Source organism: Somniosus microcephalus, unplaced genomic scaffold (genome assembly GCF_052327205.1).
Source record: "Somniosus microcephalus isolate GS21.2 unplaced genomic scaffold, FLI_Smic_1.0 unresolved_chr9, whole genome shotgun sequence".
Lineage (NCBI taxonomy): Eukaryota > Metazoa > Chordata > Chondrichthyes > Squaliformes > Somniosidae > Somniosus > Somniosus microcephalus.
In genome coordinates this window covers 20,075,544-20,091,721 of record NW_028225187.1, presented here as the reverse complement: position 1 = coordinate 20,091,721, position 16,178 = coordinate 20,075,544, and positions in this window count along the sequence as shown.

The window sequence follows — 16,178 nt, the reverse complement described above, 5'->3', positions numbered from 1 at the left end:
AGAAGCCTTGGTAAACTCACCCAGGTGCCGGGTTTGACGCAAACAGGCAGCACTGTGGGCCATTCCCCGCTTTCCGCCCCCGTCCCTCACCCACCCGGATCGATCCCCCACCCCCAACCTTTAAGTTGCGATTGATCATAATTTTGTTGCTAAGCAGCCTAATGATTGTTAAATGAACGTACCGTGGTGTATCAAGCGGGAGAAATCACAAATGTATATGTGTGCGCATGCGCGAGAGGACGGGAAAGGGGAATCGGTGATGCAGTTACCTTGAGGCAGCTCTCCCTAATTCCGTCGTGGGTCCGATCGCTTTTTTTTTAAAACGCTGCTGCCTGGCGCTTCCCCCCCCCCCCCCCGCCAACCATACCCGTCTCTTGCGAAGTTGGGGAGGAGAGGTCAAGACTGCTGGAAGCCTTGGCAAACTCTCCCACCGGGCCCGGTTGACGTGAGGGACGGGAGGAGGGGAAAGGATCAGGCGCTGCTGGTCTAACGGGCACAGTTATTAACTCCACTGTGCCACATTAAGGGGCCATTGCATGCTCATTGATGATTCAGTGGGTGTCACGGAGCAGTAGGGGGTGGGTGAGAAGGGAATCACTGAATTTCACAAATAATGTAATTAAATAAATGATGGCATTAATCAATTGGCTCGCGTTAGGAGGGGAACTAACCTCATTGCCTTCTGTTTTTTTTTAACAAAAGGAAAAGAATGTACATTTTTAACATAATTTATTTTGCTGAATGCTGTTGAATCTTATATATATATATATGTAAAAAAATACTATTCCTGGCATCGTGCCCCCGGGGAGTTAGGACCAAATGTAATCTTCAGGGGGAGGGGGGGGTCAGAGGGCAGGGGGGAAGTGGGGGGGTCGGAGGGCAAGGGGGGAGGGTCGGAGGGCAAGGGGGAAGTGGGGAGGGTCGGAGGGCAAGGGGGAAGTGGGGGGGGTTGGGTCAGGTCAGAGGGCAAGGGGGAAGTGGGGAGGGTCAGGTCAGAGGGCAAGGGGGAAGTGGGGAGGGTCGGAGGGCAAGGGGGAAGTGGGGAGGGTCAGAGGGCAAGGGGGAAGCGAGGAGGGTCAGAGGGCGGTGGGGAGGCAGCGAGTGGTCAAAGGGCAGGGGTAAGTGGTGGGGGCGCAAGGGGTCAGAGGCTAGGTGTGAAGCAGGTGGGGGTTTAGAGGGCAGCGGAAAGGGCAGGGGGTGAAGCCGGGGAGGGTCAGAGGGTAAGGGAAGCGTGGTCAGGGGTAGTTTGGGGGGGGGGGGGGGGCGTCAGAGAAAAAGGAGAAGCGGGGAGCGGGTGGGTCAGAGGGCAGGGGTGAAACTGGACCAGGGCTCGCAGACATAATTCAGCCCCTTCCATTTTTCAAGTCGTCCATTCTGTCCCGACGTTTGTAATCCCGCGCCTCCGTTTATGAAGGTTGGCGGGGGGGGTGTGGGCGGGACAGTGTAGGGGAACGGCCCGCGTAAACCCGCCCACAGCGCCACCGGTGGCGGGAGAGCGGAATCGCGGCGTGACCGTTTACATAGGGGGTCTCTGCGCTCCGGAGCGCGGGCGTTTCTGACGGTGGGGGCGTGGCGAGATTTTTAATATATTGTACATGGACATGAATCTTGTGTCGAAACCATCTCTCTCACCTTTTTCTGAAACCGTGCGGCCTGTAACTTGCCGCAACTTTCCTCGGCGCGGGGCTGGGGGGTTGAGATTTTGCGCGCGCTCTCTCTCTCTCTCTCTCTCTCTCTCCCCCTCCCGGGGTAAGCGGGGGAAAACTGTGCATATTTCTCTTTAATTTTTTATTTGAAAAGACTGTGGTAATTCCAGTGTGTCTGCCTAGTGGAGTCTCGGAGTTTGGTCGTGAGAATAAAACCCAATGATTAAAACAAATCTATATATATATATATATATATACACACACACGAGGTGAGTGGAGAGATTATTGTGTGCGTGTGTGTGACTTTAATATCCCCATCCCCTATCCCCTCTTGCTCATTGGGTCGGCTGGTATGGGTGACTCCATCCCTTCTGGGGGTGGGGGGGGTGGGGCGATGGGAAACAGGTTGAGTGCCAACCGCTTAACCCCCTTGATTTGTTCGGTGGGTCGGGATGACCAGAGGTGCGAGTCTGGGTGAAATAATGTCATATAGAGGCACAGAAGGAGGCCATTCGGCCCATCGAGTCCGTGCCGGCTCTCTGTAAAGCAATCCAATCAGTCCCATTCCCCCGCTCTATCCCCGTAGCCCTGCAAGTTTATTTCCCTCAAGTGTCTCTCCTTGAAAACATTGAGTGTCTCCGCTTCCACCACTTCCGTCGGCAGCGAGTTCCAGGTCCTCATCACTCGCTGCGTAAAAAAGTTTTCCCTCACGTCCCCCCTGTATCTCTTGCCCAAAACCTTAAATCTGTGTCCCCTAGTCCTTGTACCATCAACTAGTGGGAACAGCCTTTCCCCGTCATAATCTTGTACACCTCTATCGAATCGTCCCCTCAACCTCCTTTGCTCTAATGAAAACAAATCCAGCTTCTCCAACCTGTCCTTGTAGCTAAGATCCCCCCATCCCCAGAACCATTCTGGTAAATCTCCTCTGCACCCTCTCAAGGGCCTTCACATCCTTCCTAAAGTGTGGTGACCAGAACTGGACGCAATACTCCAGTTGTGGCCTAACCAGCGCTTTATAAAGGTTCAGCATAACTTCTCTACTTTTGTACTCAGTACCTCTATTTATGAAGCCCAAGATCCCGTATGCTTTGCTAACCACTCTCTCAATATGTCCTGCCACCTTCAGGGACCTATGCACATTAACTCCCAGGTCCCTCTGTCCCTGCACACTCTTTAAAACTGTGCCATTAAGTGTATATTACCTCTCCCTGTTCCTTCTGCCAAAATGCATCACCTCACACTTCTCTGTATTAAACTCCATCTGCCACCTGTCTGCCCATCCTGCTAGCCTTTCTATGTCCTGTTGCAGTCGATTGGTATCATCCTCACTGTTTGCCACACCCCCAAGTTTGGTGTCATCGGCAGATTTAGAAATTCTACTCTGTATTCCAATATCCAGGTCATTTATATATAGCAAAAAAAGCAGTGGCCCCAGCACTGACCCTTGGGGAACACCACTGTCTACCATCCTCCAGTCTAAAAAACAACCATTTACCACAATACTCGCTGTTTTCTGTCCTTAAGCCAATTCCTTATCCAAGCTGCCACTGACCCACCTATTCCATGAGCCTCAATTTTGTTAACCAGCCTTCTATCTGGTACATTGTCAAACACCTTCCGAAGATCCATGTAGACAACAGCCATTGCATTCCCTTTATCGATAATCCCTGTTACTGCATCAAAAAATTCAATTAGATTAGTCGAACACGATCTGCCTTTTACAAACCCGTGTTGGCTCTCCTTAATTAGCTTAAACCTCTCCGACTGGCCGTTACTTTACTGCCACTCGCACCCCGTCGGTAAAACATCTGAGCCTCTCGACTGAGACACACACACACACACACACACATAGAAACATAAACATAGAAGATAGGAGCAGGAGTCGGCCATTCGGCCCCTCGAGCCTGCTCCGCCATTCAATGAGATCATGGCTGATCATCCAAATTCAGTACCCTGCCCCTGCCTTCTCCCCATATCCCTTGATCCCTTTAGCCTTAAGAAATATATCCAACTCCTTGAATATATTTAAAGACTTGGCCTCAACCGCCTTCTGTGGTAGAGAATTCCACAGGTTCACCACTCTCTGGGTGAAGAAATTCCTCCTCATCTCAGTCCTAAATGGCTTACCCCTTATCCTTAGACTATGACCCCTGGTTCTGGACTCCCCCGCCATCAGGAACATCCTTCCTGCATCTAGTCTGTCTAGTCCTGTTAGAATTTTATCAGTTTCAATGAGATCCCCTCTCATTCTTCTAAACTCCAGTGAGTACAAGCCCAATCGACCCAATCTCTCCTCATACGTCATTCCTGCCATCCCAGGTATCAGTCTGGTGAATCTTCGCTGCACTCCTTCCATGGCAAGAACATCCTTCCTCAGATAAGGCGACCAAAACTGCACACAATACTCAAGGTGTGGTCTCACCAAGGCCCTGTACAATTGCAGCAAGACATCCTTGCTCCTGTACTCGGACCCTCTCGCTACGAAGGCCAACATACCATTTGCCTTCTTAACCACCTGCTGCACCTGCATGCTTACCTTCAGCGACTGGTGCACAAAGACACCCAGGTCTCGTTGCACTTCCCCTTCTCCCAATCTATTGCCGTTTAGATAATAGTCTGCCTTTCTGTTTTTGACATCAAAGTGGATAACCTCGCATTTATCCACATTATACTGCATCGTGCCTGTGCCGGCTCTTTGGTCGAGCTCTCCAATTAGTCCCACTCCCCCCTCGCTCGTTCCCCACAGCCCTGTAAAATGTTCCCCTTGTATTTCTCCAATTCCCCTTCTGAAAGTTACTATTGAATCTGCTTCCACCGCCCTTTCAGGCAGCGCATTCCAGATCACAACAACTCGCTGCGTAAAGAAATGTTTCCTCATCTCCCCTCTGGTTCTTTTGCCGATTATCTTCAATCTGTGTCCTTCGGTTACCGACCCTCCTGTCACTGGAAACAGTTTCTCCTTATTTACTCCATCAAAACCCTTCATGATTTTGAACACCTCCATTAAATCTCCTCTTAACCTTCTCTGCTCTAAGGAGAACAACCCCAGCTTCTCCAGTCTCTCCACATCACTGAAGTCCCTCATCCCTGGTATCATTCTGGTCAATCTCCCCTTAACCTTCTCTGCTCTAAGGAGAACAACCCCAGCTTCTCCAGTCTCTCCACATCACTGAAGTCCCTCATCCCTGGTATCATTCTGGTCAATCTCCCCTTAACCTTCTCTGCTCTAAGGAGAACAACCCCAGCTTCTCCAGTCTCTCCACATCACTGAAGTCCCTCATCCCTGGTACCATTCTGGTCAATCTCCCCTTAACCTTCTCTGCTCTAAGGAGAACAATCCCAGCTTCTCCAGTCTCTCATCCCTGATACCATTCTGGTCAATCTCCCCCTTAACCTTCTCTGCTCCAAGGAGAACAACCCCAGCTTCTCCAGTCTCTCCACATCACTGAAGTCCCTCATCCCCGGTACCATTCTGGTCAATCTCCCCCTTAACCTTCTCTGCTCCAAGGAGAACAACCCCAGCTTCTCCAGTCCCTCCACATCACTGAAGTCCCTCATCCCTGGTCCCATTCTGGTCAATCTCCCCTTAACATTCTCTGCTGTAAGGAGAACAACCCCAGCTTCTCCAGTCTCTCCACATCACTGAAGTCCCTCATCCCTGGTACCATTCTGGTCAATCTCCCCCTTAACCTTCTCTGCTCTAAGGAGAACAACCCCAGCTTCTCCAGTCTCTCCACATCACTGAAGTCCCTCATCCCTGGTCCCATTCTGGTCAATCTCCCCTTAACCTTCTCTGCTCCAAGGAGAACAACCCCAGCTTCTCCAGTCTCTCCACATCACTGAAGTCCCTCATCCCTGGTACCATTCTGGTCAATCTCCCCTTAACCTTCTCTGCTCCAAGGAGAACAACCCCAGCTTCTCCAGTCTCTCCACATCACTGAAGTCCCTCATCCCTGGTCCCATTCTGGTCAATCTCCCCTTAACCTTCTCTGCTCCAAGGAGAACAACCCCAGCTTCTCCAGTCTCTCCACATCACTGAAGTCCCTCATCCCTGGTACCATTCTGGTCAATCTCCCCTTAACCTTCTCTGCTCCAAGGAGAACAACCCCAGCTTCTCCAGTCTCTCCACATCACTGAAGTCCCTCATCCCTGGTCCCATTCTGGTCAATCTCCCCTTAACCTTCTCTGCTCCAAGGAGAACAATCCCAGCTTCTCCAGTCTCTCCACAGAAGGTGAGGGGATAGAAACATAGAAGATAAGGGCAGCAGGCACATGGGAACACCACCACCTCCAAGTTCCACCTTCGAGTCACACACACACACCATCCTTGCTTGGAAATATATCGGCCGTTCCTTCATCGTCGCTGGGTCCAAATCCCCCTTCCTAGCGGCACTGTGGGAGCACCTTCACCACACGGACTGCAGCGGTTCAAGGGAGTGAGTGGGCAAATACATGGCAGGTGCAGTATAACGTGGATAAATGTGAAGTTATAGAAACATCGAAGATAGGAGCAGGAGTAGGCCATTCGGCCCCTCGAGCCTGCTCCGCCATTCAATGAGATCATGGCTGATCATCCAAATTCAGTACCCTGTCCCTGCCTTCTCCCCATATCCCTTGATCCCTTTAGCCTTAAGAAATATATCTAACTCCTTCTTGAATATATTTAATGAATTGGCCTCAACTGCCTTCTGTGGTAGAGAATCCCACAGGTTCACCACTCTCTGGGTGAAGAAATTCCTCCTCATCTCTGTCCTAAATGGCTTACCCCTTATCCTTAGACTGTGACCCCTGGTTCTGGACTCCCCCACCATCGGGAACATCCTTCCGACATCTAGTCTGTCTGGTCCTGTTAGAATTTTATAGGTTTCAATGAGATCCCCTCTCATTCTTCTAAACTCCAGCGACTATAAGCCCAATCGACCCAATCTCTCTTCATACGTCATTCCTGCCAGGTATCAGTCTGGTGAATCTTCGCTGCACTCCCTCCATGGCAAGAACATCCTCCGATAAGGTGACCAAAACTGCACACAATACTCGAGGTGCGGTCTCACCAAGGCCCTGTGCAACTGCAGCAAGACATCCTTGCTCCTGTACTCGCACCCTCTCGCTGCGAAGCCCAACATACCATTTGCTGGATGGAGGGACCGCAACTGAGGAGCGATTGTGTGAATTGGACGTGCTCGCACCGGAAGACAGAAGGTTGAGTACCGTGTGTAGGATTCGAAAGGGAATAGGTGACGTCGACCAGGGCAAGCTGCGTTCCCTCAGCCACAACACTGGAACCCAGAGGACACGCCCTGCGCTTGAAGGCAGAGTAAATTTCAAACTGATCTGCGGGACCAATCGTTCAGTGAGGAAGTGGTCAATCTATGGAACAGCCTCCCTTGGGAGATGGTGGCAGCAGGTAGCATCGAGCCTTTCAAAGGCAGATTAGATTGCTTTCAGTTAAATAACCATTTTGCGATATAGTTCATGAGTAATTTGAGATGATGTGGGGAGTGTGTAGCGTGCTGGGTAGGAACAGGTAACTCTGGACCTCTGGTTTCCAAAGCTCTCCACCATAGGGGTCTTTCCATGCCTCGGTCTGGTGTCGACTCATTGATAGAGATTGATTGCTGTGATTGGTCAATAACTCCATTGGTGTCAGACGTGGTTCAGTGGGCAGCACTCTCGCGCCTCCGAGTCAGAAGGTTGTGGGTTCAAGTCCCACTCCAGAGACTGGAGCACAGTCTAGGCTGAGGGAGCGCTGCACTGTCAGAGGTCATAGAGTTATACAGCACAGAGAGAGGCCTTTCGGCCCGTCGTGTCCACACCGGCCATCAAGCCCTGTCTATTCTAATCCCATTTTCCAGCACTTGGTCCGTAGCCTTGTATGCTATGGCGTTTCAAGAGCTCATCTAAATGCTTCTTGAATGCTGTGAGGGTTCCTGCCTCTACCACCCTTTCAGGCAGTGAGTTCCACATTCCAACCACCCTCTGGGTGAAAAAGTTTTTCCTCAAATCCCCCTCTAAACCTCCTGCCCCTTACCTTGAAACTATGCCCCCTGGTTATTGACCCCTCTACTAAGGGGAAAAGTTCCTTTCTATCCACCCTATCTATGCCCCTCATCATTCTGTACACCTCAATCAGGTCCCCCCCTCAGCCTTCTCTGCTGTAAGGAAAACAACCCCAGCCTGTCCAGTCTCTCCTCATAGCTGAAGCGCTCCAGCCCAGGTAACATCCTGGTGAATCTCCTCTGCACCCTCTCCAATGCAATCACATCCTTCCTATAGTGTGGCGACCAGAACTGCACACAGTATTCCAGCTGTGGCCTAACTAGCGTTTTGTACAGCTCCATCATAACCTCCCTGCTCTTACCTTCATTAGCCGAGGCATAGAATATAAGTATTCCATATACCTTATCTACCTGTCCTGCTGCCTTCAGGGATCTATGTACATGCACACCAAGGTCCCTCTGTCCTTCCTAGGGATCCTACCATTCATTGTGTATTCTCTTGCCTTGTTAGTCCTCCCAAAACACATCACCTCACACTTTTCAGGGTTAAATTCCATTTGCCACTGTTCTGCCCATCTGACCAACCCGTCTATATCGTCCTGTAGCCTGAGGCTTCCCTCCTCGCGATTTACACCACCACCAATTTTCGTGTCATCTGCGAACTTCCTGATCATACCTCCTACATTCATATCTTAAATCTTTCGGATGAGATGTTAAACCGAGGCCCGGTCTGCCCCCTCGGGTGGATGTAAAAGATCCCACGGCCACTATTGCGAAGAACAACAGGGGGGAGTTCTCCCCGGTGTCCTGGGTCCAATGTTTATCCCCGCAATCAACATCAGATTATCCGGTCATTATCACACTGCTGCTCGTGGGAGCTTGCTGTGCGCAAATTGGCTGCCGCGTTTCCTACATTACAACAGTGACTACACTTCAAAAAAGTACTTCATTGGCTGTAAAGCACTTTGGGACGTCCTGAGGTCGTGAAAGGCGCTATATAAATGCAATTCCTTCTTCCTTATCGTTGTATCATGCGACTATGAGGGTGCTAGAAGGCGAACTGGATGGGGATTGGTCTTTTGAATCGTCTAGCAATTCCTGTGTTCCTACAACGGCCCAATTGATTTCTGGCGCTAATTGTCTGGGTCACGACTTTTAGGGGCTGAAAGGTGAAGAGATTGCCAAAGGATAGGGGCTCATATAGATTTATTTTTCCTCTTTATATTCTTTACATCTGCATCAAAAGGTAAATCATGCTTGACTAATCTACTGGAATTTTTTGAGGATGTAACTGGTAGAATAGATAAGGGAGAACCAGTGGATGTGGTGTATTTGGACTTTCAGAAGGCTTTCGATAAGGTCCCGCATAAGAGAATAGCGTGTAAAGTTAAAGCACATGGGATTGGGGGGTAAGGTACTGACTTCGATAAAGAACTGGTTGGCAGACAGGAAGCAAAGAGTTGGGATAAACGGGTCTTTTTCTGAGTGGAAGGCAGTGACTAGTGGGGTACCGCAGGGATCGGTCCTTGGACTCCAGCTATTCACAATATATATTAATGATCTAGACAAGGGAACTAGATGTAATATCTCCCAGTTTGCAGATGACACAAAGCTGGGTGGGCATGTGTGCTGTGAGAAGGATGCCGAGAAACTCCAGTACGATTTGGACAGGTTGGGTGATTGGGCAGATGCATGGCAGATGCAGTATAATGTGGATAAATGTGAGGTTATCCACTTTGGTGGCAAAAACAGGAGGGCAGATTATTATCTGAACAGCAATAGATTGGGAAAAGGGGAAGTGCAACGAGACCTGGGTGTCCTTGTGCACCAGTCGCTGAAGGTAAGCATGCAGGTGCAGCAGGCGGTTAAGAAGGCAAATGGTATGTTGGCCTTCATAGTGAGAGGATTCGAGTACAGGAACAAGGATGTCTTGCTGCAGTTGTACAGGGCCTTGGTGAGACCACACCTTGAGTATTGTGTGCAGTTTTGGTCGCCTTATCTGAGGAAGGATGTTATTGCCATGGAGGGAGTGCAGCGAAGATTCACCAGACTGATACCTGGGATGGCAGGAATGACGTATGAGGAGAGATTGGGTTGATTGGGCTTATACTCGCTGGAGTTTAGAAGAATGAGAGGGGATCTCATTGAAACTTATAAAATTCTAACAGGACTAGATGTCGGAAGGATGTTCCCGATGGTCGGGGAGTCCAGAACCAGGGGTCACAGTCTAAGGATAAGGGGTAAGTCATTTAGGACTGAGATGAGGAGGAATTTCTTCACCCAGAGAGTGGTGAACCTGTGGAATTCTCTACCACAGAAGGCAGTTGAGGCCAATTCATTAAATACATTCAAGAAGGAGTTAGATATATTTCTTAAGGCTAAAGGGATATGGGGAGAAAGCAGGGACAGGGAACTGAATTTGGATGATCAGCCATGATTGCATTGATTGGCAGAGCAGGCTCGAGGGGCCGAATGGCCAACTCATGCTCCTATCTTCTATGCACTTCCTGTCAACTTGTTCCCTTGTCGAGTTAGAATGGAAACTCCCTTTTTAAAATTCATTCACAGGATGCAAGCGTCAGTGACGAGGCCGGCATTTATTGCCCATCCCTAGTTGCCCTCGCAAAGGTGGTGGTGAGCCGCTGCCTTGATCCGCTGCAGTCCGTGTGGTGAAGGTGCTCCCACAGCGCTGTTAGGGAGTTCCAGGATTTTGACCCAGCGACGATGAAGGAACGGCCGATATATTTCCAAGTCGGGATGGTGTGTGACTTGGAGGGGAACTTGGAGGTGGTGGTGTTCCCATGCGCCTGCTGCCCTTGTCCTTCTAGGTGGAAGAGGTCGCGGGTTTGGGAGGTGCTGCCGAAGAAGCCTTGGCAAGTTGCTGCAGTGCATCTTGTAGAAGGTACACACTGCAGTCACGGTGCGCCGGTGGTGGAGGGAATGAATGTTTAAGGTGGTGGATGGGGTGCCCATCAAGCAGGCTGCTTTGTCCTGGATGGTGTCGAGCTGCTTGAGTGTTATGGGAGCTGCACTCATCCAGGCAAGTGGAGAGTATTCCATCACACTCCTGACTTGTGCCTTGTAGATGGTGGAAAGGCTTTGGGGAGTCAGGAGGTGAGACACTCGCTGCAGAATACCCGGCCTCTGACCTGCTCTTGCAGCCACAGTATTTATGTGGCTGGTCCAGTTAAGTTTCTGGTCAATGGTGACCCCCCAGGATGTTGATGGTGGGGGATTCGGCGATGGTAATGCCGTTAAATATCCTATGTAAATACCTCATGTTGGAATCACATTTTCGCACCATTGGGGTGCTATCAGGGTGACATTTAAATAGACATTTCCCATTATAAATCCAGAGATGGGATTTCATAATGGGAATATAAAGATGAGGAACACACAGATGATTTTTGAGATTGGATCTGCAACATTAAATAGATTTAAAATGGAGATAGACAGTTTCCTAGCAGATAAGGGAATTAGGGGTTACGGGGAGAGGGCAGGGAAGTGGACGTGAGTCTAGGTTCGGATCAGCCATGATCCTATTGAATGGCGGAGCAGGCCCGAGGGACCGTATGGCCTACTCCTGCTCCTACTACTTATGTAATATCCCTCGACTCTGACTCCACTGCTCCCTGGAGTTGGAATGCCGGGAGCTGAACAATTCCAAGAGCGATCAACTAATTTATTAAAAATATATCATCTCCAATACGGGCAAGAGAGAGCCGCGGACACAGCACTTCAATGAACCACACCAGGGACACTTAGCTCGTATGACCGCCTGCCCTTGTTCTAATGCTCCTCACTCGCAGGAGGACATGTCCAGGAGCTGTTTCAGGGGACTAGGCGGGGCGAGGCGGGGGGAAGAGAACAGGTGGGACAATGCAGGTGGGTGGAAGAGAAGGGTTATGAGGACGCCTTTGAAACAGAGTGTGAACGAGACTGAGGGAGAGAGACGGAGTGAAAAAGAGAGAAGGGGGAGGGAAGAGAGAGAGAGCCGGGAAGGAGAGAAATAGATGAGAAAAAGAGAGACCGCAGGAAAGAGACGAGGAGAGAGGTGGGAAGGAGAGAAAGAGGGACAGGGTGGGTGACTGGCCAAAGCTGCCAGAGAGAGATGCAAGGCCGAGCCTGGGGCAGCGAACAAATGCGGTAGGACTCGACAGGAGGGCAAAAGAACGGTTGACACCAAAGCGATGGGACGCAGAGAGGAGGGGGCGACGGCAGCGCATGGCTCGGGTCCGTGGTGGGCGCCATTTTCGATGAGATGGGGGAAAGCTTATTAATGGTCGTATCTGGAGGAGGCTGGGCTCCAGTGTCCGGGAGGTGTGTGGCGAGCAATCAGGGCGGATTTGAGGCCGCAGAGCAGGGATGAGGTGGTGGCTGCCCCCTCGAGCCTGTTACACAGGAACAGGAGGAGGCCCATTCAGCCCGCTCAAGCCTGTTACACAGGAACAGGAGGAGGCCCATTCAGCCCCCTCGAGCCTGTTACACAGGAACAGGAGGCCCATTCAGCCCCCTCGAGCCTGTTACACAGGAACAGGAGGAGGCCCATTCAGCCCCCTCGAGCCTGTTACACAGGAACAGGAGGAGGCCCATTCAGCCCCCTCGAGCCTGTTACACAGGAACAGGAGGAGGCCCATTCAGCCCCCTCGAGCCTGTTACACAGGAACAGGAGGAGGCCCATTCAGCCCCCTCGAGCCTGTTACACAGGAACAGGAGGAGGCCCATTCAGCCCCCTCGAGCCTGTTACACAGGAAAAGGAGGAGGCCCATTCAGCCCCCTCGAGCCTGTTACACAGGAACAGGAGGAGGCCTATTCAGCCCCCTCGAGCCTGATACACAAGAACAGGAGGAGGCCCCTCGAGTCTGTTGCACAGGAACAGGAGGAGGCCCATTCAGCCCCTCGAGCCTGTTACACAGGAACAGGAGGAGGCCCATTCAGCCCCCCCCGAGCCTGTTACACAGGAAAAGGAGGAGGCCCATTCAGCCCCCTCGAGCCTGTTACACAGGAAAAGGAGGAGGCCCATTCAGCCCCCTCGAGCCTGTTACACAGGAACAGGAGGAGGCCTATTCAGCCCCCTCGAGCCTGATACACAAGAACAGGAGGAGGCCCCTCGAGTCTGTTGCACAGGAACAGGAGGAGGCCCATTCAGCCCCTCGAGCCTGTTACACAGGAACAGGAGGAGGCCCATTCAGCCCCCCCCGAGCCTGTTACACAGGAAAAGGAGGAGGCCCATTCAGCCCCCTCGAGCCTGTTACACAGGAACAGGAGGAGGCCCATTCAGCCCCTCGAGCCTGTTACACAGGAACAGGAGGAGGCCCATTCAGCCCCCTCGAGCCTGTTACACAGGAAAAGGAGGAGGCCCATTCAGCCCCCTCGAGCCTGTTACACAGGAACAGGAGGAGGCCCATTTAGCCCCCTCGAGCCTGTTACACAGGAACAGGAGGAGGCCCATTCAGCCCCCTCGAGCCTGTTACACAGGAAAAGGAGGAGGCCCATTCAGCCCCCCCCGAGCCTGTTACACAGGAAAAGGAGGAGGCCCATTCAGCCCCCTCGAGCCTGTTACACAGGAACAGGAGGCCCATTCAGCCCCTCGAGCCTGTTACACAGGAACAGGAGGAGGCCCATTCAGCCCCCTCGAGCCTGTTACACAGGAAAAGGAGGAGGCCCATTCAGCCCCCTCGAGCCTGTTACACAGGAACAGGAGGAGGCCCATTTAGCCCCCTCAAGCCTATTACACAGGAACAGGAGGAGGCCCATTCAGCCCCTCGAGCCCGTTACACAGGAACAGGCCCATTCAGCCCCTCGAGCCTGTTACACAGGAACAGGAGGAGGCCCATTCAGCCCCCTCGAGCCTGTTACACAGGAACAGGAGGAGGCCCATTCAGCCCCCTCGAGCCTGTTACACAGGAACAGGAGGAGGCCCATTCAGCCCCTCGAGCCTGTTACACAGGAACAGGAGGAGGCCCATTCAGCCCCTCGAGCCTGTTACACAGGAACATGAGGAGGCCCATTCAGCCCCTCGAGCCTGTTACACAGAAACAGGAGGCCCATTCAGCCCCCTCGAGCCTGTTACACAGGAACAGGAGGAGGCCCATTCAGCCCCCTGGAGCCTGTTACACAGGAACAGGAGGAGGCCCATTCAGCCCCTCAAGCCTGTTACACAGGAACAGGAGGAGGCCCATTCAGCCCCCTCAAGCCTGTTACTCAGGAACAGGAGGAGGCCCATTCAGCCCCCTCGAGCCTGTTACGCAGGAACAGGAGGAGGCCCATTCAGCCCCCTCGAGCCTGTTACACAGGAACTGGAGGCGGCCCATTCAGCCCCTCGAGCCTGTTACACATGAACTGGAGGAGGCCCATTCAGCCCCCTCGAGCCTATTACACAGGAACAGGAGGAGGCCCATTCAGCCCCCTCGAGCCTATTACACAGGAACAGGAGGATGCCCATTCAGCCCCCTTGAGCCTGTTACACAGGAACAGGAGGAGGTCCATTCAGCCTCCTCGAGCCTGTTACGCAGGAACAGGAGGAGGCCCATTCAGCCCCCTCGAGCCGGTTACACAGGAACAGGAGGAGGCCCATTCAGCCCCTCGAGCCTGTTACACAGGAACAGGTGTCCCATTTAGCCCCTCAAGCCTGTTACACAGGAACAGGAGGAGGTCCATTCAGCCTCCTCGAGCCTGTTACGCAGGAACAGGAGGCGGCCCATTCAGCCCCCTTGAGCCTGTTACACAGGAACAGGAGGAGGTCCATTCAGCCTCCTCGAGCCTGTTACGCAGGAACAGGAGGCGGCCCATTCAGCCCCCTTGAGCCTGTTACACAGGAACAGGAGGAGGTCCATTCAGCCTCCTTGAGCCTGTGACACAGGAACAGGCCCATTTAGCCCCCTCGAGCCTATTACACAGGAACAGGAGGAGGCCCGTTCAGCCCCTCGAGCCTGCTCCGCCATTCAATGAGATGATGGGCTGATCTGTGTCCTAACTCCATCCACCGGCCTTGCCTCCATATCTCTTAATACCCTTGTCTAGCAAAAATCTATCGATCTCAGACTTATGATTAATTGACCCCCAGCCTCTAGTGCTTTCTGTGGGAGTTCCACACTTCTACAACCCTTTGTGTGAAGAAGTGTTGTCCCAACTTCTCTCCTGAACGGCCTGGCGCTGATTTGATGGTTACCTCCCCTTGTTCTAAACTCCCCCCACCCCCCTACCAGCAGAAAAGGTTTCTCTCCAGCTATCCTATCGATTCCTCTCCGAATCTTAAAAACCTCAATTAAATCACCCCTTAACCTGCTGTATTCCAGGGAATACAACTCTAGTTTATTGCAATCTCTTCTCATAATCTAACTCATGGAGCTCTAGCATTCCGCTGAATCTGTGCTGCTCTCCTTCCAAGGCCGGTATATCCTTTGCAAGTTGTGGTGCCCAGAACTGCTCGCAGTGCCCCCGGTGTGGTTTAACCAGGGCTCTGTGCGGCTGCTGCATAACCTCCCCTTTTATAGTCCAGCTGTCCAAAGCTAACATCCCATTTAGCCGTTCTGACATTTTTTTTGTACCAGGACATTTCAGTGGCGCGTCGATCGCCAGGGAACGCCGCTGCCCCTCAAGGCGAAGGTTTCAGTCTGGGGAGCGCTGACGGCATGGAGGGGAACACAGAAGATAGGATCAGGAGTAGGCCATTCGGCCCCTCGAGCCTGCTCCACCATTCAATGCGATCATCCAAACTCAGTACCCTGTCTCTGCTTTCTCCCCATGTTCCTTGAGCCTTAAGAAATATATCTAACTCCTTCTTGAATATATGTAATGAATTGGCCTCAACTGCCTTCTGTGGTAGAGAATTCCTCAGGTTCACCACTCTGGGTGAAGAAATTCCTCCTCATCTCTGTCCTAAATGTCTTACCCCTGATCCTTATGTGACCCCTGGTTCTGGACTCCCCCGCCATCGGGAACATCCTGCATCTAGTCTGTCTAGTCCTGTTAGAATTTTCAATGAGATCCCCTCTCATTCTTCTAAACTCCAGCGACTATAAGCCCAATCGACCCAAAATCTCCTCATATGTCATTACTGCCATCCCAGCTATCAGTCTGGTGAATCTTCGCTGCACTCCCTCCAGGGCAAGAACATCCTTCCTCAGATAAGGCGACCAAAACTGCACACAATACTCAAGGTGTGGTCTCACCAAGGCCCAGTACAACTGCAGCAAGACATCCTTGTTCCTGTACTCAAACCCTCTCGCTACAAAGGCCAACATACCATTTGCCTTCTTAACCGCCTGCTGCACCTGCATGCTTACCTTCAGCGACTGGTGCACTTCCCCTTCTCTCAATCTATTACCGTTCAAATAATAATCTGCCTTCCTGTTTTTGCCACCAAAGTGGATAACCTCACATTTATCCACATTATACTTCATCTGCCCAATCACCGAACCTGTCCAAATTGTATTGGGAGTTTCTCGGCATCCTTCTCCCAGCACACACGCCCACCCAGCTTTGTCTCATCTGCGAACTTGGAGATACTACATCTAGTTCCCCCACGGAG